Here is a 25,777-nt window from a genome sequence, read left to right on the forward strand (position 1 = left end):
AAAAAATTTTCCCAAGTATACTGTACAAGAAGAAATAAGGAAAGATTACAAGAATACTTTACATTGCAAAATAAATTAAAATCATTTTCAGAAAAAGTCGCAAATAAAGAATCATATGACATTAACAAATATGAAGAACTAAAACATCAGCTAAGTGACTATGAAACTGATTTTTTTCGGGGTGCTATTTTGAGATCTAAGGCGAAATGGGCAATTGAAAGCGATAGAAATACTAAATACTTTCTAAATCTTGAGAAATATCGACACAACAAAAATGTAATCAATGAATTGATTGATGATGATGGTGTAATTATTTCAAATACAAGCGGGATCTTAGATGAAATACATCAGTTTTATAGTCATTTATATTCTTCGGTAACTGTTGATGATAATTGTACTGATTCACTTTTAAATTTTGTAAACTGTTATGTATCTGATGAGGATAAAGATATGTGTGATGCCATAATAACAGTTGATGAAATACATACAGCTATAAAAGGGATGGCTAAAAATAAAAGCCCCGGCCCGGACGGATTGACAGTAGAGTGGTATTGTAAATTTTATGATTGTATATATGATATTCTGTTGCACATCTTTCAGAGTGTTAAGAATGACAATATTATGTCGAGATCAATGAGATTTGGGGTTATATCACTTATTTATAAAAATAAGGGGGATAATAGAAGATTGCAAAATTGGCGTCCTATCAGTTTACTTAATGTAGATTATAAAATTTTGGCAAGGATTTTGTCTACACGTTTAAAAATGGTATTACCCAAAATTATTTCTCAAACTCAGACATGTTGTATAGTTGGGAGAGATATTGCTGATACTATAGTCACTGTAAGAGATATTATAGATATGGTTGAGAGAGACAATCTTGAGGGATATATCTTAAAAATTGATCAAGAAAAAGCGTTTGACAGAGTTTGCCACTCATATTTGATTTCTGTTTTACGAAAGTTCGGTTTTGGTGACAATTTTATTCAGTGGATAAAGATATTTTATAATGAAATTAAAAGTAGTGTTAAATGCAATGGTCATCTAACGAAACCCTTTTTAATTAAAAATTCAGTCAGACAAGGTTGTCCTATATCAGCAATGTTATATGTATTAGCAGCAGAACCCTTAGGACTCGCTATCAAAGCAAATCCCACTATCAAAGGTATTCCACTCCCACTGTCTAGTAATACAAGTAAAGTTTTTCAACATGCAGATGATACAACCTTGACATTAGCGGACACACAATCCATTAATCAATCTTTTAATGTACTTGACTTGTATTGTAAAGGATCTGGTGCAAAGGTGAACAAGGAAAAGACAGAACTTCTGTGTATTGGATCTGGTAAACTTACTGATGAATATTGCAAACAATTACAAATTCAAATGTGTGATCAAGTCATCTTGATTTTGGGAGCTTATGTGGGAAAATGTGCAAAGTTATGTGAGCAACTGAACTGGAATGATAGATTGTCTAAAATTAAAAACTTATTGCAACTGTGGTCACAGAGATATTTGACAATACAAGGAAAAGTAACAGTTGTTAATAACTTATTAGTTTCTAGAGTATTGTACATAGTGTCAGTTCAGCCTCTTCCTGATATGATTGCTGATGAATTGAAGCAATTATTTCTCAGATTTATCTGGTCAGGAAAGTCCCATTTGGTTCACTATTATACAATAATTGGTGATAAGCGAAATGGCGGACTACAGTTAACTGATATAAAGATGAAAATGTATGCATTCAGACTAAAATTTTTAGAAAGATACTTTGATGTGAATTGCCATGCTATGTGGAAAAATACCTTTGATCACTTTTTATCTACTGTCCTGAACATGAGGTTGACCAAAGAGTTGTTTCTCATGTCTTTAAATAAGCAACAATTGAATACCCTACCTATATTTTACAGAGAAATGTTTCAGGCATGGGAAAAACTTAGAAATAATATCGATACAAATATTGATGTGAGGAATGTTTTTGAACAACCTCTCTTTTTAAATCCTAATATTACATGTGCTGGTAAAACGTTGTTTTTCGCAGAATTTATAGAAGCACGAATTGTTTGTGTTCAGGATATTACATATGAATTTGTACCTGGAATACTACCTTATAGAGCTATTCAAGAAATGATATACAAATAAAATTCTGAGATCAAAACAGATAAGATAAAAAAAGACTATAATTGCATAATAGAAAGTATACCATTAGGCTGGAGAAATATTGTTGCAACAGAGGCAAAACCCACTGTAACCAATGGGAGAAATAATATGTTTCTCAGAGTTGATACAAAATTATATGACCTCTGTTTATGTACAACACAACTATTTTACAAGCTTTTATGTACGTTGATTTTTCAAGAACCAGCTTCTGTTTCCTTTTGGAGTAAGATATTTAGTTTGGAAAAGCATAAATACTGGAAATTGATACACCTACCTTTCAAGACCCCAGATTGTATAGATTTGGATTACAGAATAATGCACAATCGAATATTTACAAAAGAGAGACTAAAATACTATGGCAAAATTGATAATGACTTATGTCCAGTGTGCCAGTTGGAAACAGAGGATTTATTTCACATGTTTTTGAAATGTCCTGAATTAAGCTCTTTTAAGAATTATATTGTATATATAGTTGAGATTCTTTTTAAAAATTGTAGAGTTGGTGTTCTCAATAGCACTTCTTTTGAACAAATGCTCATGATAGGATATAACAAAGAAACAAAATCAGTAAATAGTTATTTTTTGAACTACATTCTGAGCATTGCTCGATTGTGCATTTACAAAAGAAGAAACATTATGTCTTTATTAGGGAAACAAATAGACATCGAAAGATTGTTCCAATATTTGACTAGAAAATATATATTATATGCGTATCAACATTACAAAGACAAAAATCAGACTTTGATTACGAAGTATTTTGTAAAAGATAATCCTTTAATGAGAATAGAAGAGGATAAAGTGTTTATTACATTGTAGAATCATTTTTTTGTACTATAGCATTACAAAATAAAATTTTAGAATCATTGTTCTGTAATATAGCTTAACAAAATACTATTGTAGAATCATTGTTTTGTAATATAGCATTACAAAATACTATTGTAGAACCATTATTTTGTAATATAGCATGACAAACTACAATGTACATACTGACTGTATATTTTTAACTTATATACTGTACAAAGAGTTTTTTAAATAAAGAAAGAAAAAAAAATAAAAAAATAAGGCGCCTGACTTCGGATCAGGAGACTGCAGGTTCGAGTCCTGCCGGGCTCGTTTGTTAAATCTTTTCCACTGCGTATTAAAATTCTTTGATTCTCAGCATCAACATACAGATAAATATCTCTATTGACATAAAACGTGCCAATAATGAGAACAAATTAGACTTTTAAATTTTGAAAAGAGACATAGTCAACTCTTTCTTTGCTTTTGATCATAAAATCGAATCTTCCATAGGATCGTTGTCATTGCCATTTCTTTCGTCTAAGTAACCTTTAATCCATCCATGTCATGGTAACGAATCTGATTTAGTCATGCAAATTCTGACCCTTCATGACTGTACCATTGCCATCACCATGCGAATTATCATCATCCGCAAAAGCAGTGCACTTGCAGAAGTGGCGATAGTAAAATCATCTCAATCCAAACATGAATAAGTGCACATGTGAGCAAGATAATGAGAAATTAGATCCGCGGTTTCAATCCGTAGATTGCAGCTTTGATTCGATGCAATACGAAGATATGTTTTTATTCCTACAGATTAAATTTTGTTCGTACAAAACATTGTATATTTATATCTAGCATTCCATAAGTAAAACAATTACCTACTACGTAGTCGAACTTCCATGTACATCACAAAAATTCACACAGCAATCATTTTTCTCGCCCAATATTTTAACGGGTCATTTTCGTATCTTTACAATGATTTAATCAGCAGCAGCAGGAAGAATCGTTACCATTATAGGTAGTGGTTTATACGTAATTTTAACAGCAGCCATAATGTTGGTAGTAGCAGCAGAAACACTAGTAGCATATGTAGACGTAATCGTTATTATGTCCATCGTACTAGCAATATAACTCCATTGGTAGTCGTCGTGGTATCAGTTTAAGTAGTGGTAGTAGAAGCAGTGTTGTACCAACCGTAACATTCACGAACCAACCTAAGAAATAGTCTGTATGTGAAGGGCCCGTGGCCAAATTGGATAAGGCGACAGACATCGGATAGGGAGACGGCAGGTTCGAATCCCTCTTGACCCACTAGAACAATATATTTTCCTCAAAACATAATTTCTATTTGGATATGTCGTGAATTGGATTAGTAGCAAGGAGTTAACGTTACCGTCACTTTTAAAACAATTCGGTTAGATTATTAAGGTTTTGATTTAGATTCGTTTTGTACTTGAGGGCACCACAACAAAAGTAGGATATTTAGTGCCAAGGCAATTGGAGCATAAAGGCACACAACAAACTTAGATCCTAATTCTGACAACTGTTAAACACATCGGATAAATATAACCTGTTCAGTAATTGACCAGAGATTGCAGTTTCGAAAATTCACCGTGATAAGTGGGACAAGATTTCTTTGGTTCGTTTCAGAGCTTCAGAAATATATTATCTTTCCACATTTATGTTTACATACGAGTTATTTGGATTCAAATTTGACGCTTGATATCAGCGCTGAAAGGATATGCTGCAATCCCGCTGTAACCCGCATGCAGCGATACTCAAACATGACAGTAAAGCAATAGCAAGTCTTACCATAGTCATAGTCGTAGAAGTATTACCAAAAGCACACCAATATACTCTCTAACAAACATTCATGACAAGGGCCCGTGGCCAAATTGGATAAGGCGCCTGACTACGGATCAGGAGATTGCAGGTTCGAGTCCTGCCGGGCTCAATATTAAAATTTTATCCACACCAAATAAAGTCTATAATTAAAAGCTGATTTTTATTATATTTACAGGTCTCGTTATTACTTTTATTCCCATTATATACCAATCAAAGGTATCTCGTATACTCCCAGAAAGTCTCCTCTGAGACTTTATCAAATCTTGTTACACATATCACTTCTAAATGATCTTGTACATGGGACCTGTTACCCTTCAATTAATTTTGTAAGACTTTTCAATTTAGTCACAGAATTTAAAGACGTTTTCATGAATTCTTTATTCTCATATTTCTCATCATCTTCATGAGCATAATTACAGTCCCAGTAGCAGTAATTGTAGTAGTAGCAAACACACTCAAATCCGTTGTGGACAGGTAACGAGTCTCTGGTCAACTGGATGTGATCCCTGACTACAGACTTCAGGTTCTGACATCTGAGATTAACCCAACTGATATCGACGCAATTTCTTGACGTTTGTGCATTAAATGAACTGTTATGATTTTAACATTTGGGACACTATAGTTTTTATTATCAAACGAGTCAAGTTATATATAGATGCTATGGATGAACAACCTCACGGAAGCAACTTTACTAAAAGATTTATCTAGCACTTTCTATAAACAGGTTAGAATTGTCACTTAAGGATAAGCCCTACACAAACAACAAAACACCCCGACTGATTTCTTGATCATAGTAACATTGAACAGGACTGATCGTTGTAAATCACATAAGCAGATACACACGACGTGCTGGAAGCATCCTTGGTCCGGGCCCAATTTGAATAATATGCTTGATTTGAACAAGGTGCCTGAAGATGGATCAGTAGATTGCAGCTTTGAGTCCAGTCCAGCATGTTATGTAGATCTATTTATTCCAGCATATGAAAATCGAAGATATAAAGATATTATCTAACAATCTACAAATGAATTGAAATCTCTTAAGATAATATTTTTGGAATAATACGACTACTTTACACTTGTGCACAGATAAACATAGTTCACATTAGATGTAGCAAAAAGCTTTTATCATAACTGCACTCGGCATCATCGCCGCTCAGTATCCCACTGATATAGATGTTCTATCCAATAGTCGATCTTTTGCATACGACATGCAACTCGGAGGTCAAGTCTCTTTGTTCAGAGCAATACGTTAGTTTCATACACGTATTCTCATTACTTTATTTCCATGACATCCTAAGGTCTATCCACTATATCTCTAGATCTTAATTACACTAAGCAGAATTGTTCGTAAAAATAATACAAATGCAAATACGAATCTTTACAAAATGTAAAAATGCCCATCCTTATTGGAGCACTTCCCTTGTCTAATATATAATTTCCGAGATGCTTAGTTTTTCACGACAAGTTCATCAATTTCAAGGGTTAGTAAATCTTGCAGGCAGTCTGCAATTCCGTAATGCGTAAAAAGAAAGCATCAGTTTGGGAAACATAAATTATCCAAGTTAGTTATAAATTTAAATAGATAAACTTGTCACATAACATCTGATCTAGCCATTTGTAGTTGTCAAATCTGTTTCAGACCCGCAACTACGATTTTCATCATTTCGTTATCAACTATAGCCGTATTGGTAGCTTTAATAAGGGTTATTCCATCAAAGCATGTATTTTGGAGAATGGTTTGTACAACAACTACAACAAGGAAATGAACCCACACTAACCTATAAACCAATAAGTGTTTTCGTGAAGGGCCCGTGGCCAAATTGGATAAGGCGCCTGACTTCGGATCAGGAGACTGCAGGTTCGAGTCCTGCCGGGCTCGTTTGTTAAATCTTTTCCACTGCGTATTAAAATTCTTTGATTCTCAGCATCAACATACAGATAAATATCTCTATTGACATAAAACGTGCCAATAATGAGAACAAATTAGACTTTTAAATTTTGAAAAGAGACATAGTCAACTCTTTCTTTGTTTTTGATCATAAAATCGAATCTTCCATAGGATCGTTGTCATTGCCATTTCTTTCGTCTAAGTAACCTTTAATCCATCCATGTCATGGTAACGAATCTGATTTAGTCATGCAAATTCTGACCCTTCATGACTGTACCATTGCCATCACCATGCGAATTATCATCATCCGCAAAAGCAGTGCACTTGCAGAAGTGGCGATAGTAAAATCATCTCAATCCAAACATGAATAAGTGCACATGTGAGCAAGATAATGAGAAATTAGATCCGCGGTTTCAATCCGTAGATTGCAGCTTTGATTCGATGCAATACGAAGATATGTTTTTATTCCTACAGATTAAATTTTGTTCGTACAAAACATTGTATATTTATATCTAGCATTCCATAAGTAAAACAATTACCTACTACGTAGTCGAACTTCCATGTACATCACAAAAATTCACACAGCAATCATTTTTCTCGCCCAATATTTTAACGGGTCATTTTCGTATCTTTACAATGATTTAATCAGCAGCAGCAGGAAGAATCGTTACCATTATAGGTAGTGGTTTATACGTAATTTTAACAGCAGCCATAATGTTGGTAGTAGCAGCAGAAACACTAGTAGCATATGTAGACGTAATCGTTATTATGTCCATCGTACTAGCAATATAACTCCATTGGTAGTCGTCGTGGTATCAGTTTAAGTAGTGGTAGTAGAAGCAGTGTTGTACCAACCGTAACATTCACGAACCAACCTAAGAAATAGTCTGTATGTGAAGGGCCCGTGGCCAAATTGGATAAGGCGACAGACATCGGATAGGGAGACGGCAGGTTCGAATCCCTCTTGACCCACTAGAACAATATATTTTCCTCAAAACATAATTTCTATTTGGATATGTCGTGAATTGGATTAGTAGCAAGGAGTTAACGTTACCGTCACTTTTAAAACAATTCGGTTAGATTATTAAGGTTTTGATTTAGATTCGTTTTGTACTTGAGGGCACCACAACAAAAGTAGGATATTTAGTGCCAAGGCAATTGGAGCATAAAGGCACACAACAAACTTAGATCCTAATTCTGACAACTGTTAAACACATCGGATAAATATAACCTGTTCAGTAATTGACCAGAGATTGCAGTTTCGAAAATTCACCGTGATAAGTGGGACAAGATTTCTTTGGTTCGTTTCAGAGCTTCAGAAATATATTATCTTTCCACATTTATGTTTACATACGAGTTATTTGGATTCAAATTTGACGCTTGATATCAGCGCTGAAAGGATATGCTGCAATCCCGCTGTAACCCGCATGCAGCGATACTCAAACATGACAGTAAAGCAATAGCAAGTCTTACCATAGTCATAGTCGTAGAAGTATTACCAAAAGCACACCAATATACTCTCTAACAAACATTCATGACAAGGGCCCGTGGCCAAATTGGATAAGGCGCCTGACTACGGATCAGGAGATTGCAGGTTCGAGTCCTGCCGGGCTCAATATTAAAATTTTATCCACACCAAATAAAGTCTATAATTAAAAGCTGATTTTTATTATATTTACAGGTCTCGTTATTACTTTTATTCCCATTATATACCAATCAAAGGTATCTCGTATACTCCCAGAAAGTCTCCTCTGAGACTTTATCAAATCTTGTTACACATATCACTTCTAAATGATCTTGTACATGGGACCTGTTACCCTTCAATTAATTTTGTAAGACTTTTCAATTTAGTCACAGAATTTAAAGACGTTTTCATGAATTCTTTATTCTCATATTTCTCATCATCTTCATGAGCATAATTACAGTCCCAGTAGCAGTAATTGTAGTAGTAGCAAACACACTCAAATCCGTTGTGGACAGGTAACGAGTCTCTGGTCAACTGGATGTGATCCCTGACTACAGACTTCAGGTTCTGACATCTGAGATTAACCCAACTGATATCGACGCAATTTCTTGACGTTTGTGCATTAAATGAACTGTTATGATTTTAACATTTGGGACACTATAGTTTTTATTATCAAACGAGTCAAGTTATATATAGATGCTATGGATGAACAACCTCACGGAAGCAACTTTACTAAAAGATTTATCTAGCACTTTCTATAAACAGGTTAGAATTGTCACTTAAGGATAAGCCCTACACAAACAACAAAACACCCCGACTGATTTCTTGATCATAGTAACATTGAACAGGACTGATCGTTGTAAATCACATAAGCAGATACACACGACGTGCTGGAAGCATCCTTGGTCCGGGCCCAATTTGAATAATATGCTTGATTTGAACAAGGTGCCTGAAGATGGATCAGTAGATTGCAGCTTTGAGTCCAGTCCAGCATGTTATGTAGATCTATTTATTCCAGCATATGAAAATCGAAGATATAAAGATATTATCTAACAATCTACAAATGAATTGAAATCTCTTAAGATAATATTTTTGGAATAATACGACTACTTTACACTTGTGCACAGATAAACATAGTTCACATTAGATGTAGCAAAAAGCTTTTATCATAACTGCACTCGGCATCATCGCCGCTCAGTATCCCACTGATATAGATGTTCTATCCAATAGTCGATCTTTTGCATACGACATGCAACTCGGAGGTCAAGTCTCTTTGTTCAGAGCAATACGTTAGTTTCATACACGTATTCTCATTACTTTATTTCCATGACATCCTAAGGTCTATCCACTATATCTCTAGATCTTAATTACACTAAGCAGAATTGTTCGTAAAAATAATACAAATGCAAATACCAATCTTTACAAAATGTAAAAATGCCCATCCTTATTGGAGCACTTCCCTTGTCTAATATATAATTTCCGAGATGCTTAGTTTTTCACGACAAGTTCATCAATTTCAAGGGTTAGTAAATCTTGCAGGCAGTCTGCAATTCCGTAATGCGTAAAAAGAAAGCATCAGTTTGGGAAACATAAATTATCCAAGTTAGTTATAAATTTAAATAGATAAACTTGTCACATAACATCTGATCTAGCCATTTGTAGTTGTCAAATCTGTTTCAGACCCGCAACTACGATTTTCATCATTTCGTTATCAACTGTAGCCGTATTGGTAGCTTTAATAAGGGTTATTCCATCAAAGCATGTATTTTGGAGAATGGTTTGTACAACAACTACAACAAGGAAATGAACCCACACTAACCTATAAACCAATAAGTGTTTTCGTGAAGGGCCCGTGGCCAAATTGGATAAGGCGCCTGACTTCGGATCAGGAGACTGCAGGTTCGAGTCCTGCCGGGCTCGTTTGTTAAATCTTTTCCACTGCGTATTAAAATTCTTTGATTCTCAGCATCAACATACAGATAAATATCTCTATTGACATAAAACGTGCCAATAATGAGAACAAATTAGACTTTTAAATTTTGAAAAGAGACATAGTCAACTCTTTCTTTGCTTTTGATCATAAAATCGAATCTTCCATAGGATCGTTGTCATTGCCATTTCTTTCGTCTAAGTAACCTTTAATCCATCCATGTCATGGTAACGAATCTGATTTAGTCATGCAAATTCTGACCCTTCATGACTGTACCATTGCCATCACCATGCGAATTATCATCATCCGCAAAAGCAGTGCACTTGCAGAAGTGGCGATAGTAAAATCATCTCAATCCAAACATGAATAAGTGCACATGTGAGCAAGATAATGAGAAATTAGATCCGCGGTTTCAATCCGTAGATTGCAGCTTTGATTCGATGCAATACGAAGATATGTTTTTATTCCTACAGATTAAATTTTGTTCGTACAAAACATTGTATATTTATATCTAGCATTCCATAAGTAAAACAATTACCTACTACGTAGTCGAACTTCCATGTACATCACAAAAATTCACACAGCAATCATTTTTCTCGCCCAATATTTTAACGGGTCATTTTCGTATCTTTACAATGATTTAATCAGCAGCAGCAGGAAGAATCGTTACCATTATAGGTAGTGGTTTATACGTAATTTTAACAGCAGCCATAATGTTGGTAGTAGCAGCAGAAACACTAGTAGCATATGTAGACGTAATCGTTATTATGTCCATCGTACTAGCAATATAACTCCATTGGTAGTCGTCGTGGTATCAGTTTAAGTAGTGGTAGTAGAAGCAGTGTTGTACCAACCGTAACATTCACGAACCAACCTAAGAAATAGTCTGTATGTGAAGGGCCCGTGGCCAAATTGGATAAGGCGACAGACATCGGATAGGGAGACGGCAGGTTCGAATCCCTCTTGACCCACTAGAACAATATATTTTCCTCAAAACATAATTTCTATTTGGATATGTCGTGAATTGGATTAGTAGCAAGGAGTTAACGTTACCGTCACTTTTAAAACAATTCGGTTAGATTATTAAGGTTTTGATTTAGATTCGTTTTGTACTTGAGGGCACCACAACAAAAGTAGGATATTTAGTGCCAAGGCAATTGGAGCATAAAGGCACACAACAAACTTAGATCCTAATTCTGACAACTGTTAAACACATCGGATAAATATAACCTGTTCAGTAATTGACCAGAGATTGCAGTTTCGAAAATTCACCGTGATAAGTGGGACAAGATTTCTTTGGTTCGTTTCAGAGCTTCAGAAATATATTATCTTTCCACATTTATGTTTACATACGAGTTATTTGGATTCAAATTTGACGCTTGATATCAGCGCTGAAAGGATATGCTGCAATCCCGCTGTAACCCGCATGCAGCGATACTCAAACATGACAGTAAAGCAATAGCAAGTCTTACCATAGTCATAGTCGTAGAAGTATTACCAAAAGCACACCAATATACTCTCTAACAAACATTCATGACAAGGGCCCGTGGCCAAATTGGATAAGGCGCCTGACTACGGATCAGGAGATTGCAGGTTCGAGTCCTGCCGGGCTCAATATTAAAATTGTATCCAGACCAAATAAAGTCTATAATTAAAAGCTGATTTTTATTATATTTACAGGTCTCGTTATTACTTTTATTCCCATTATATACCAATCAAAGGTATCTCGTATACTCCCAGAAAGTCTCCTCTGAGACTTTATCAAATCTTGTTACACATATCACTTCTAAATGATCTTGTACATGGGACCTGTTACCCTTCAATTAATTTTGTAAGACTTTTCAATTTAGTCACAGAATTTAAAGACGTTTTCATGAATTCTTTATTCTCATATTTCTCATCATCTTCATGAGCATAATTACAGTCCCAGTAGCAGTAATTGTAGTAGTAGCAAACACACTCAAATCCGTTGTGGACAGGTAACGAGTCTCTGGTCAACTGGATGTGATCCCTGACTACAGACTTCAGGTTCTGACATCTGAGATTAACCCAACTGATATCGACGCAATTTCTTGACGTTTGTGCATTAAATGAACTGTTATGATTTTAACATTTGGGACACTATAGTTTTTATTATCAAACGAGTCAAGTTATATATAGATGCTATGGATGAACAACCTCACGGAAGCAACTTTACTAAAAGATTTATCTAGCACTTTCTATAAACAGGTTAGAATTGTCACTTAAGGATAAGCCCTACACAAACAACAAAACACCCCGACTGATTTCTTGATCATAGTAACATTGAACAGGACTGATCGTTGTAAATCACATAAGCAGATACACACGACGTGCTGGAAGCATCCTTGGTCCGGGCCCAATTTGAATAATATGCTTGATTTGAACAAGGTGCCTGAAGATGGATCAGTAGATTGCAGCTTTGAGTCCAGTCCAGCATGTTATGTAGATCTATTTATTCCAGCATATGAAAATCGAAGATATAAAGATATTATCTAACAATCTACAAATGAATTGAAATCTCTTAAGATAATATTTTTGGAATAATACGACTACTTTACACTTGTGCACAGATAAACATAGTTCACATTAGATGTAGCAAAAAGCTTTTATCATAACTGCACTCGGCATCATCGCCGCTCAGTATCCCACTGATATAGATGTTCTATCCAATAGTCGATCTTTTGCATACGACATGCAACTCGGAGGTCAAGTCTCTTTGTTCAGAGCAATACGTTAGTTTCATACACGTATTCTCATTACTTTATTTCCATGACATCCTAAGGTCTATCCACTATATCTCTAGATCTTAATTACACTAAGCAGAATTGTTCGTAAAAATAATACAAATGCAAATACCAATCTTTACAAAATGTAAAAATGCCCATCCTTATTGGAGCACTTCCCTTGTCTAATATATAATTTCCGAGATGCTTAGTTTTTCACGACAAGTTCATCAATTTCAAGGGTTAGTAAATCTTGCAGGCAGTCTGCAATTCCGTAATGCGTAAAAAGAAAGCATCAGTTTGGGAAACATAAATTATCCAAGTTAGTTATAAATTTAAATAGATAAACTTGTCACATAACATCTGATCTAGCCATTTGTAGTTGTCAAATCTGTTTCAGACCCGCAACTACGATTTTCATCATTTCGTTATCAACTGTAGCCGTATTGGTAGCTTTAATAAGGGTTATTCCATCAAACCATGTATTTTGGAGAATGGTTTGTACAACAACTACAACAAGGAAATGAACCCACACTAACCTATAAACCAATAAGTGTTTTCGTGAAGGGCCTGTGGCCAAATTGGATAAGGCGCCTGACTTCGGATCAGGAGACTGCAGGTTCGAGTCCTGCCGGGCTCGTTTGTTAAATCTTTTCCACTGCGTATTAAAATTCTTTGATTCTCAGCATCAACATACAGATAAATATCTCTATTGACATAAAACGTGCCAATAATGAGAACAAATTAGACTTTTAAATTTTGAAAAGAGACATAGTCAACTCTTTCTTTGCTTTTGATCATAAAATCGAATCTTCCATAGGATCGTTGTCATTGCCATTTCTTTCGTCTAAGTAACCTTTAATCCATCCATGTCATGGTAACGAATCTGATTTAGTCATGCAAATTCTGACCCTTCATGACAGTACCATTGCCATCACCATGCGAATTATCATCATCCGCAAAAGCAGTGCACTTGCAGAAGTGGCGATAGTAAAATCATCTCAATCCAAACATGAATAAGTGCACATGTGAGCAAGATAATGATAAATTAGATCCGCGGTTTCAATCCGTAGATTGCAGCTTTGATTCGATGCAATACGAAGATATGTTTTTATTCCTACAGATTAAATTTTGTTCGTACAAAACATTGTATATTTATATCTAGCATTCCATAAGTAAAACAATTACCTACTACGTAGTCGAACTTCCATGTACATCACAAAAATTCACACAGCAATCATTTTTCTCGCCCAATATTTTAACGGGTCATTTTCGTATCTTTACAATGATTTAATCAGCAGCAGCAGGAAGAATCGTTACCATTATAGGTAGTGGTTTATACGTAATTTTAACAGCAGCCATAATGTTGGTAGTAGCAGCAGAAACACTAGTAGCATATGTAGACGTAATCGTTATTATGTCCATCGTACTAGCAATATAACTCCATTGGTAGTCGTCGTGGTATCAGTTTAAGTAGTGGTAGTAGAAGCAGTGTTGTACCAACCGTAACATTCACGAACCAACCTAAGAAATAGTCTGTATGTGAAGGGCCCGTGGCCAAATTGGATAAGGCGACAGACATCGGATAGGGAGACGGCAGGTTCGAATCCCTCTTGACCCACTAGAACAATATATTTTCCTCAAAACATAATTTCTATTTGGATATGTCGTGAATTGGATTAGTAGCAAGGAGTTAACGTTACCGTCACTTTTAAAACAATTCGGTTAGATTATTAAGGTTTTGATTTAGATTCGTTTTGTACTTGAGGGCACCACAACAAAAGTAGGATATTTAGTGCCAAGGCAATTGGAGCATAAAGGCACACAACAAACTTAGATCCTAATTCTGACAACTGTTAAACACATCGGATAAATATAACCTGTTCAGTAATTGACCAGAGATTGCAGTTTCGAAAATTCACCGTGATAAGTGGGACAAGATTTCTTTGGTTCGTTTCAGAGCTTCAGAAATATATTATCTTTCCACATTTATGTTTACATACGAGTTATTTGGATTCAAATTTGACGCTTGATATCAGCGCTGAAAGGATATGCTGCAATCCCGCTGTAACCCGCATGCAGCGATACTCAAACATGACAGTAAAGCAATAGCAAGTCTTACCATAGTCATAGTCGTAGAAGTATTACCAAAAGCACACCAATATACTCTCTAACAAACATTCATGACAAGGGCCCGTGGCCAAATTGGATAAGGCGCCTGACTACGGATCAGGAGATTGCAGGTTCGAGTCCTGCCGGGCTCAATATTAAAATTTTATCCACACCAAATAAAGTCTATAATTAAAAGCTGATTTTTATTATATTTACAGGTCTCGTTATTACTTTTATTCCCATTATATACCAATCAAAGGTATCTCGTATACTCCCAGAAAGTCTCCTCTGAGACTTTATCAAATCTTGTTACACATATCACTTCTAAATGATCTTGTACATGGGACCTGTTACCCTTCAATTAATTTTGTAAGACTTTTCAATTTAGTCACAGAATTTAAAGACGTTTTCATGAATTCTTTATTCTCATATTTCTCATCATCTTCATGAGCATAATTACAGTCCCAGTAGCAGTAATTGTAGTAGTAGCAAACACACTCAAATCCGTTGTGGACAGGTAACGAGTCTCTGGTCAACTGGATGTGATCCCTGACTACAGACTTCAGGTTCTGACATCTGAGATTAACCCAACTGATATCGACGCAATTTCTTGACGTTTGTGCATTAAATGAACTGTTATGATTTTAACATTTGGGACACTATAGTTTTTATTATCAAACGAGTCAAGTTATATATAGATGCTATGGATGAACAACCTCACGGAAGCAACTTTACTAAAAGATTTATCTAGCACTTTCTATAAACAGGTTAGAATTGTCACTTAAGGATAAGCCCTACACAAACAACAAAACACCCCGACTGATTTCTTGATCATAGTAACATTGAACAGGACTGATCGTTGTAAATCACATAAGCAGATACACACGACGTGCTGGAAGCATCCTTGGTCCGGGCCCAATTTGAATAATATGCTTGATTTGAACAAGGTGCCTGAAGATGGATCAGTAGATTGCAGCTTTGAGTCCAGTCCAGCATGTTATGTAGATCTATTTATTCCAGCATATGAAAATCGAAGATATAAAGATATTATCTAACAATCTACAAATGAATTGAAATCTCTTAAGATAATATTTTTGGAATAATACGACTACTTTACACTTGTGCACAGATAAACATAGTTCACATTAGATGTAGCAAAAAGCTTTTATCATAACTGCACTCGGCATCATCGCCGCTCAGTATCCCACTGATATAGATGTTCTATCCAATAGTCGATCTTTTGCATACGACATGCAACTCGGAGGTCAAGTCTCTTTGTTCAGAGCAATACGTTAGTTTCATACACGTATTCTCATTACTTTATTTCCATGACATCCTAAGGTCTATCCACTATATCTCTAGATCTTAATTACACTAAGCAGAATTGTTCGTAAAAATAATACAAATGCAAATACGAATCTTTACAAAATGTAAAAATGCCCATCCTTATTGGAGCACTTCCCTTGTCTAATATATAATTTCCGAGATGCTTAGTTTTTCACGACAAGTTCATCAATTTCAAGGGTTAGTAAATCTTGCAGGCAGTCTGCAATTCCGTAATGCGTAAAAAGAAAGCATCAGTTTGGGAAACATAAATTATCCAAGTTAGTTATAAATTTAAATAGATAAACTTGTCACATAACATCTGATCTAGCCATTTGTAGTTGTCAAATCTGTTTCAGACCCGCAACTACGATTTTCATCATTTCGTTATCAACTGTAGCCGTATTGGTAGCTTTAACAAGGGTTATTCCATCAAACCATGTATTTTGGAGAATGGTTTGTACAACAACTACAACAAGGAAATGAACCCACACTAACCTATAAACCAATAAGTGTTTTCGTGAAGGGCCCGTGGCCAAATTGGATAAGGCGCCTGACTTCGGATCAGGAGACTGCAGGTTCGAGTCCTGCCGGGCTCGTTTGTTAAATCTTTTCCACTGCGTATTAAAATTCTTTGATTCTCAGCATCAACATACAGATAAATATCTCTATTGACATAAAACGTGCCAATAATGAGAACAAATTAGACTTTTAAATTTTGAAAAGAGACATAGTCAACTCTTTCTTTGCTTTTGATCATAAAATCGAATCTTCCATAGGATCGTTGTCATTGCCATTTCTTTCGTCTAAGTAACCTTTAATCCATCCATGTCATGGTAACGAATCTGATTTAGTCATGCAAATTCTGACCCTTCATGACTGTACCATTGCCATCACCATGCGAATTATCATCATCCGCAAAAGCAGTGCACTTGCAGAAGTGGCGATAGTAAAATCATCTCAATCCAAACATGAATAAGTGCACATGTGAGCAAGATAATGAGAAATTAGATCCGCGGTTTCAATCCGTAGATTGCAGCTTTGATTCGATGCAATGCGAAGATATGTTTTTATTCCTACACATTAAATTTTGTTCGTACAAAACATTGTATATTTATATCTAGCATTCCATAAGTAAAACAATTACCTACTACGTAGTCGAACTTCCATGTACATCACAAAAATTCACACAGCAATCATTTTTCTCGCCCAATATTTTAACGGGTCATTTTCGTATCTTTACAATGATTTAATCAGCAGCAGCAGGAAGAATCGTTACCATTATAGGTAGTGGTTTATACGTAATTTTAACAGCAGCCATAATGTTGGTAGTAGCAGCAGAAACACTAGTAGCATATGTAGACGTAATCGTTATTATGTCCATCGTACTAGCAATATAACTCCATTGGTAGTCGTCGTGGTATCAGTTTAAGTAGTGGTAGTAGAAGCAGTGTTGTACCAACCGTAACATTCACGAACCAACCTAAGAAATAGTCTGTATGTGAAGGGCCCGTGGCCAAATTGGATAAGGCGACAGACATCGAATAGGGAGACGGCAGGTTCGAATCCCTCTTAACCCACTAGAACAATATATTTTCCTCAAAACATAATTTCTATTTGGATATGTCGTGAATTGGATTAGTAGCAAGGAGTTAACGTTACCGTCACTTTTAAAACAATTCGGTTAGATTATTAAGGTTTTGATTTAGATTCGTTTTGTACTTGAGGGCACCACAACAAAAGTAGGATATTTAGTGCCAAGGCAATTGGAGCATAAAGGCACACAACAAACTTAGATCCTAATTCTGACAACTGTTAAACACATCGGATAAATATAACCTGTTCAGTAATTGACCAGAGATTGCAGTTTCGAAAATTCACCGTGATAAGTGGGACAAGATTTCTTTGGTTCGTTTCAGAGCTTCAGAAATATATTATCTTTCCACATTTATGTTTACATACGAGTTATTTGGATTCAAATTTGACGCTTGATATCAGCGCTGAAAGGATATGCTGCAATCCCGCTGTAACCCGCATGCAGCGATACTCAAACATGACAGTAAAGCAATAGCAAGTCTTACCATAGTCATAGTCGTAGAAGTATTACCAAAAGCACACCAATATACTCTCTAACAAACATTCATGACAAGGGCCCGTGGCCAAATTGGATAAGGCGCCTGACTACGGATCAGGAGATTGCAGGTTCGAGTCCTGCCGGGCTCAATATTAAAATTGTATCCAGACCAAATAAAGTCTATAATTAAAAGCTGATTTTTATTATATTTACAGGTCTCGTTATTACTTTTATTCCCATTATATACCAATCAAAGGTATCTCGTATACTCCCAGAAAGTCTCCTCTGAGACTTTATCAAATCTTGTTACACATATCACTTCTAAATGATCTTGTACATGGGACCTGTTACCCTTCAATTAATTTTGTAAGACTTTTCAATTTAGTCACAGAATTTAAAGACGTTTTCATGAATTCTTTATTCTCATATTTCTCATCATCTTGATGAGCATAATTACAGTCCCAGTAGCAGTAATTGTAGTAGTAGCAAACACACTCAAATCCGTTGTGGACAGGTAACGAGTCTCTGGTCAACTGGATGTGATCCCTGACTACAGACTTCAGGTTCTGACATCTGAGATTAACCCAACTGATATCGACGCAATTTCTTGACGTTTGTGCATTAAATGAACTGTTATGATTTTAACATTTGGGACACTATAGTTTTTATTATCAAACGAGTCAAGTTATATATAGATGCTATGGATGAACAACCTCACGGAAGCAACTTTACTAAAAGATTTATCTAGCACTTTCTATAAACAGGTTAGAATTGTCACTTAAGGATAAGCCCTACACAAACAACAAAACACCCCGACTGATTTCTTGATCATAGTAACATTGAACAGGACTGATCGTTGTAAATCACATAAGCAGATACACACGACGTGCTGGAAGCATCCTTGGTCCGGGCCCAATTTGAATAATATGCTTGATTTGAACAAGGTGCCTGAAGATGGATCAGTAGATTGCAGCTTTGAGTCCAGTCCAGCATGTTATGTAGATCTATTTATTCCAGCATATGAAAATCGAAGATATAAAGATATTATCTAACAATCTACAAATGAATTGAAATCTCTTAAGATAATATTTTTGGAATAATACGACTACTTTACACTTGTGCACAGATAAACATAGTTCACATTAGATGTAGCAAAAAGCTTTTATCATAACTGCACTCGGCATCATCGCCGCTCAGTATCCCACTGATATAGATGTTCTATCCAATAGTCGATCTTTTGCATACGACATGCAACTCGGAGGTCAAGCCTCTTTGTTCAGAGCAATACGTTAGTTTCATACACGTATTCTCATTACTTTATTTCCATGACATCCTAAGGTCTATCCACTATATCTCTAGATCTTAATTACACTAAGCAGAATTGTTCGTAAAAATAATACAAATGCAAATACGAATCTTTACAAAATGTAAAAATGCCCATCCTTATTGGAGCACTTCCCTTGTCTAATATATAATTTCCGAGATGCTTAGTTTTTCACGACAAGTTCATCAATTTCAAGGGTTAGTAAATCTTGCAGGCAGTCTGCAATTCCGTAATGCGTAAAAAGAAAGCATCAGTTTGGGAAACATAAATTATCCAAGTTAGTTATAAATTTAAATAGATAAACTTGTCACATAACATCTGATCTAGCCATTTGTAGTTGTCAAATCTGTTTCAGACCCGCAACTACGATTTTCATCATTTCGTTATCAACTGTAGCCGTATTGGTAGCTTTAACAAGGGTTATTCCATCAAAGCATGTATTTTGGAGAATGGTTTGTACAACAACTACAACAAGGAAATGAACCCACACTAACCTATAAACCAATAAGTGTTTTCGTGAAGGGCCCGTGGCCAAATTGGATAAGGCGCCTGACTTCGGATCAGGAGACTGCAGGTTCGAGTCCTGCCGGGCTCGTTTATTAAATCTTTTCCACTGCGTATTAAAATTCTTTGATTCTCAGCATCAACATACAGATAAATATCTCTATTGACATAAAACGTGCCAATAATGAGAACAAATTAGACTTTTAAATTTTGAAAAGAGACATAGTCAACTCTTTCTTTGCTTTTGATCATAAAATCGAATCTTCCATAGGATCGTTGTCATTGCCATTTCTTTCGTCTAAGTAACCTTTAATCCATCCATGTCATGGTAACGAATCTGATTTAGTCATGCAAATTCTGACCCTTCATGACTGTACCATTGCCATCACCATGCGAATTATCATCATCCGCAAAAGCAGTGCACTTGCAGAAGTGGCGATAGTAAAATCATCTCAATCCAAACATGAATAAGTGCACATGTGAGCAAGATAATGAGAAATTAGATCCGCGGTTTCAATCCGTAGATTGCAGGTTTGATTCGATGCAATACGAAGATATGTTTTTATTCCTACAGATTAAATTTTGTTCGTACAAAACATTGTATATTTATATCTAGCATTCCATAAGTAAAACAATTACCTACTACGTAGTCGAACTTCCATGTACATCACAAAAATTCACACAGCAATCATTTTTCTCGCCCAATATTTTAACGGGTCATTTTCGTATCTTTACAATGATTTAATCAGCAGCAGCAGGAAGAATCGTTACCATTATAGGTAGTGGTTTATACGTAATTTTAACAGCAGCCATAATGTTGGTAGTAGCAGCAGAAACACTAGTAGCATATGTAGACGTAATCGTTATTATGTCCATCGTACTAGCAATATAACTCCATTGGTAGTCGTCGTGGTATCAGTTTAAGTAGTGGTAGTAGAAGCAGTGTTGTACCAACCGTAACATTCACGAACCAACCTAAGAAATAGTCTGTATGTGAAGGGCCCGTGGCCAAATTGGATAAGGCGACAGACATCGGATAGGGAGACGGCAGGTTCGAATCCCTCTTGACCCACTAGAACAATATATTTTCCTCAAAACATAATTTCTATTTGGATATGTCGTGAATTGGATTAGTAGCAAGGAGTTAACGTTACCGTCACTTTTAAAACAATTCGGTTAGATTATTAAGGTTTTGATTTAGATTCGTTTTGTACTTGAGGGCACCACAACAAAAGTAGGATATTTAGTGCCAAGGCAATTGGAGCATAAAGGCACACAACAAACTTAGATCCTAATTCTGACAACTGTTAAACACATCGGATAAATATAACCTGTTCAGTAATTGACCAGAGATTGCAGTTTCGAAAATTCACCGTGATAAGTGGGACAAGATTTCTTTGGTTCGTTTCAGAGCTTCAGAAATATATTATCTTTCCACATTTATGTTTACATACGAGTTATTTGGATTCAAATTTGACGCTTGATATCAGCGCTGAAAGGATATGCTGCAATCCCGCTGTAACCCGCATGCAGCGATACTCAAACATGACAGTAAAGCAATAGCAAGTCTTACCATAGTCATAGTCGTAGAAGTATTACCAAAAGCACACCAATATACTCTCTAACAAACATTCATGACAAGGGCCCGTGGCCAAATTGGATAAGGCGCCTGACTACGGATCAGGAGATTGCAGGTTCGAGTCCTGCCGGGCTCAATATTAAAATTTTATCCACACCAAATAAAGTCTATAATTAAAAGCTGATTTTTATTATATTTACAGGTCTCGTTATTACTTTTATTCCCATTATATACCAATCAAAGGTATCTCGTATACTCCCAGAAAGTCTCCTCTGAGACTTTATCAAATCTTGTTACACATATCACTTCTAAATGATCTTGTACATGGGACCTGTTACCCTTCAATTAATTTTGTAAGACTTTTCAATTTAGTCACAGAATTTAAAGACGTTTTCATGAATTCTTTATTCTCATATTTCTCATCATCTTCATGAGCATAATTACAGTCCCAGTAGCAGTAATTGTAGTAGTAGCAAACACACTCAAATCCGTTGTGGACAGGTAACGAGTCTCTGGTCAACTGGATGTGATCCCTGACTACAGACTTCAGGTTCTGACATCTGAGATTAACCCAACTGATATCGACGCAATTTCTTGACGTTTGTGCATTAAATGAACTGTTATGATTTTAACATCTGGGACACTATAGTTTTTATTATCAAACGAGTCAAGTTATATATAGATGCTATGGATGAACAACCTCACGGAAGCAACTTTACTAAAAGATTTATCTAGTACTTTCTATAAACAGGTTAGAATTGTCACTTAAGGATAAGCCCTACACAAACAACAAAACACCCCGACTGATTTCTTGATCATAGTAACATTGAACAGGACTGATCGTTGTAAATCACATAAGCAGATACACACGACGTGCTGGAAGCATCCTTGGTCCGGGCCCAATTTGAATAATATGCTTGATTTGAACAAGGTGCCTGAAGATGGATCAGTAGATTGCAGCTTTGAGTCCAGTCCAGCATGTTATGTAGATCTATTTATTCCAGCATATGAAAATCGAAGATATAAAGATATTATCTAACAATCTACAAATGAATTGAAATCTCTTAAGATAATATTTTTGGAATAATACGACTACTTTACACTTGTGCACAGATAAACATAGTTCACATTAGATGTAGCAAAAAGCTTTTATCATAACTGCACTCGGCATCATCGCCGCTCAGTATCCCACTGATATAGATGTTCTATCCAATAGTCGATCTTTTGCATACGACATGCAACTCGGAGGTCAAGTCTCTTTGTTCAGAGCAATACGTTAGTTTCATACACGTATTCTCATTACTTTATTTCCATGACATCCTAAGGTCTATCCACTATATCTCTAGATCTTAATTACACTAAGCAGAATTGTTCGTAAAAATAATACAAATGCAAATACGAATCTTTACAAAATGTAAAAATGCCCATCCTTATTGGAGCACTTCCCTTGTCTAATATATAATTTCCGAGATGCTTAGTTTTTCACGACAAGTTCATCAATTTCAAGGGTTAGTAAATCTTGCAGGCAGTCTGCAATTCCGTAATGCGTAAAAAGAAAGCATCAGTTTGGGAAACATAAATTATCCAAGTTAGTTATAAATTTAAATAGATAAACTTGTCACATAACATCTGATCTAGCCATTTGTAGTTGTCAAATCTGTTTCAGACCCGCAACTACGATTTTCATCATTTCGTTATCAACTGTAGCCGTATTGGTAGCTTTAATAAGGGTTATTCCATCAAACCATGTATTTTGGAGAATGGTTTGTACAACAACTACAACAAGGAAATGAACCCACACTAACCTATAAACCAATAAGTGTTTTCGTGAAGGGCCCGTGGCCAAATTGGATAAGGCGCCTGACTTCGGATCAGGAGACTGCAGGTTCGAGTCCTGCCGGGCTCGTTTGTTAAATCTTTTCCACTGCGTATTAAAATTCTTTGATTCTCAGCATCAACATACAGATAAATATCTCTATTGACATAAAACGTGCCAATAATGAGAACAAATTAGACTTTTAAATTTTGAAAAGAGACATAGTCAACTCTTTCTTTGCTTTTGATCATAAAATCGAATCTTCCATAGGATCGTTGTCATTGCCATTTCTTTCGTCTAAGTAACCTTTAATCCATCCATGTCATGGTAACGAATCTGATTTAGTCATGCAAATTCTGACCCTTCATGACTGTACCATTGCCATCACCATGCGAATTATCATCATCCGCAAAAGCAGTGCACTTGCAGAAGTGGCGATAGTAAAATCATCTCAATCCAAACATGAATAAGTGCACATGTGAGCAAGATAATGAGAAATTAGATCCGCGGTTTCAATCCGTAGATTGCAGCTTTGATTCGATGCAATACGAAGATATGTTTTTATTCCTACAGATTAAATTTTGTTCGTACAAAACATTGTATATTTATATCTAGCATTCCATAAGTAAAACAATTACCTACTACGTAGTCGAACTTCCATGTACATCACAAAAATTCACACAGCAATCATTTTTCTCGCCCAATATTTTAACGGGTCATTTTCGTATCTTTACAATGATTTAATCAGCAGCAGCAGGAAGAATCGTTACCATTATAGGTAGTGGTTTATACGTAATTTTAACAGCAGCCATAATGTTGGTAGTAGCAGCAGAAACACTAGTAGCATATGTAGACGTAATCGTTATTATGTCCATCGTACTAGCAATATAACTCCATTGGTAGTCGTCGTGGTATCAGTTTAAGTAGTGGTAGTAGAAGCAGTGTTGTACCAACCGTAACATTCACGAACCAACCTAAGAAATAGTCTGTATGTGAAGGGCCCGTGGCCAAATTGGATAAGGCGACAGACATCGGATAGGGAGACGGCAGGTTCGAATCCCTCTTGACCCACTAGAACAATATATTTTCCTCAAAACATAATTTCTATTTGGATATGTCGTGAATTGGATTAGTAGCAAGGAGTTAACGTTACCGTCACTTTTAAAACAATTCGGTTAGATTATTAAGGTTTTGATTTAGATTCGTTTTGTACTTGAGGGCACCACAACAAAAGTAGGATATTTAGTGCCAAGGCAATTGGAGCATAAAGGCACACAACAAACTTAGATCCTAATTCTGACAACTGTTAAACACATCGGATAAATATAACCTGTTCAGTAATTGACCAGAGATTGCAGTTTCGAAAATTCACCGTGATAAGTGGGACAAGATTTCTTTGGTTCGTTTCAGAGCTTCAGAAATATATTATCTTTCCACATTTATGTTTACATACGAGTTATTTGGATTCAAATTTGACGCTTGATATCAGCGCTGAAAGGATATGCTGCAATCCCGCTGTAACCCGCATGCAGCGATACTCAAACATGACAGTAAAGCAATAGCAAGTCTTACCATAGTCATAGTCGTAGAAGTATTACCAAAAGCACACCAATATACTCTCTAACAAACATTCATGACAAGGGCCCGTGGCCAAATTGGATAAGGCGCCTGACTACGGATCAGGAGATTGCAGGTTCGAGTCCTGCCGGGCTCAATATTAAAATTTTATCCACACCAAATAAAGTCTATAATTAAAAGCTGATTTTTATTATATTTACAGGTCTCGTTATTACTTTTATTCCCATTATATACCAATCAAAGGTATCTCGTATACTCCCAGAAAGTCTCCTCTGAGACTTTATCAAATCTTGTTACACATATCACTTCTAAATGATCTTGTACATGGGACCTGTTACCCTTCAATTAATTTTGTAAGACTTTTCAATTTAGTCACAGAATTTAAAGACGTTTTCATGAATTCTTTATTCTCATATTTCTCATCATCTTCATGAGCATAATTACAGTCCCAGTAGCAGTAATTGTAGTAGTAGCAAACACACTCAAATCCGTTGTGGACAGGTAACGAGTCTCTGGTCAACTGGATGTGATCCCTGACTACAGACTTCAGGTTCTGACATCTGAGATTAACCCAACTGATATCGACGCAATTTCTTGACGTTTGTGCATTAAATGAACTGTTATGATTTTAACATTTGGGACACTATAGTTT

The 25,777-nt window shown here is 35.8% G+C and overlaps 13 non-coding genes across 13 annotated transcripts; all 13 read left to right on the forward strand.

The window, feature by feature from the left end:
- The first annotated feature begins 4,823 nt into the window (after positions 1 to 4,823).
- On the forward strand, positions 4,824 to 4,897 carry Trnar-acg (transfer RNA arginine (anticodon ACG)). The gene has a single exon. It is a non-coding gene; the product is annotated as a tRNA-Arg (tRNA).
- A 1,696-nt stretch (positions 4,898 to 6,593) lies between these two features.
- Positions 6,594 to 6,667, forward strand: Trnar-ucg (transfer RNA arginine (anticodon UCG)). Its single transcript has one exon. It is a non-coding gene; the product is annotated as a tRNA-Arg (tRNA).
- A 1,550-nt stretch (positions 6,668 to 8,217) lies between these two features.
- On the forward strand, positions 8,218 to 8,291 carry Trnar-acg (transfer RNA arginine (anticodon ACG)). The gene has a single exon. It is a non-coding gene; the product is annotated as a tRNA-Arg (tRNA).
- Positions 8,292 to 9,987: 1,696 nt separating this feature from the next.
- On the forward strand, positions 9,988 to 10,061 carry Trnar-ucg (transfer RNA arginine (anticodon UCG)). Its single transcript has one exon. It is a non-coding gene; the product is annotated as a tRNA-Arg (tRNA).
- Positions 10,062 to 11,611: 1,550 nt separating this feature from the next.
- On the forward strand, positions 11,612 to 11,685 carry Trnar-acg (transfer RNA arginine (anticodon ACG)). The gene has a single exon. It is a non-coding gene; the product is annotated as a tRNA-Arg (tRNA).
- A 1,696-nt stretch (positions 11,686 to 13,381) lies between these two features.
- On the forward strand, positions 13,382 to 13,455 carry Trnar-ucg (transfer RNA arginine (anticodon UCG)). The gene has a single exon. It is a non-coding gene; the product is annotated as a tRNA-Arg (tRNA).
- Positions 13,456 to 15,005: 1,550 nt separating this feature from the next.
- Trnar-acg (transfer RNA arginine (anticodon ACG)) lies at positions 15,006 to 15,079 on the forward strand. The gene has a single exon. It is a non-coding gene; the product is annotated as a tRNA-Arg (tRNA).
- A 1,696-nt stretch (positions 15,080 to 16,775) lies between these two features.
- Positions 16,776 to 16,849, forward strand: Trnar-ucg (transfer RNA arginine (anticodon UCG)). The gene has a single exon. It is a non-coding gene; the product is annotated as a tRNA-Arg (tRNA).
- Positions 16,850 to 18,399: 1,550 nt separating this feature from the next.
- Trnar-acg (transfer RNA arginine (anticodon ACG)) lies at positions 18,400 to 18,473 on the forward strand. The gene has a single exon. It is a non-coding gene; the product is annotated as a tRNA-Arg (tRNA).
- Positions 18,474 to 20,169: 1,696 nt separating this feature from the next.
- Positions 20,170 to 20,243, forward strand: Trnar-ucg (transfer RNA arginine (anticodon UCG)). The gene has a single exon. It is a non-coding gene; the product is annotated as a tRNA-Arg (tRNA).
- A 1,550-nt stretch (positions 20,244 to 21,793) lies between these two features.
- Trnar-acg (transfer RNA arginine (anticodon ACG)) lies at positions 21,794 to 21,867 on the forward strand. The gene has a single exon. It is a non-coding gene; the product is annotated as a tRNA-Arg (tRNA).
- Positions 21,868 to 23,563: 1,696 nt separating this feature from the next.
- Positions 23,564 to 23,637, forward strand: Trnar-ucg (transfer RNA arginine (anticodon UCG)). Its single transcript has one exon. It is a non-coding gene; the product is annotated as a tRNA-Arg (tRNA).
- Positions 23,638 to 25,187: 1,550 nt separating this feature from the next.
- Positions 25,188 to 25,261, forward strand: Trnar-acg (transfer RNA arginine (anticodon ACG)). The gene has a single exon. It is a non-coding gene; the product is annotated as a tRNA-Arg (tRNA).
- The last annotated feature ends 516 nt before the right edge of the window (positions 25,262 to 25,777 follow it).

This window comes from Sinohyriopsis cumingii, chromosome 10 (genome assembly GCF_028554795.1).
Source record: "Sinohyriopsis cumingii isolate HCF-2022 chromosome 10, ASM2855479v2, whole genome shotgun sequence".
In the NCBI taxonomy this organism is placed as follows: domain Eukaryota; kingdom Metazoa; phylum Mollusca; class Bivalvia; order Unionida; family Unionidae; genus Sinohyriopsis; species Sinohyriopsis cumingii.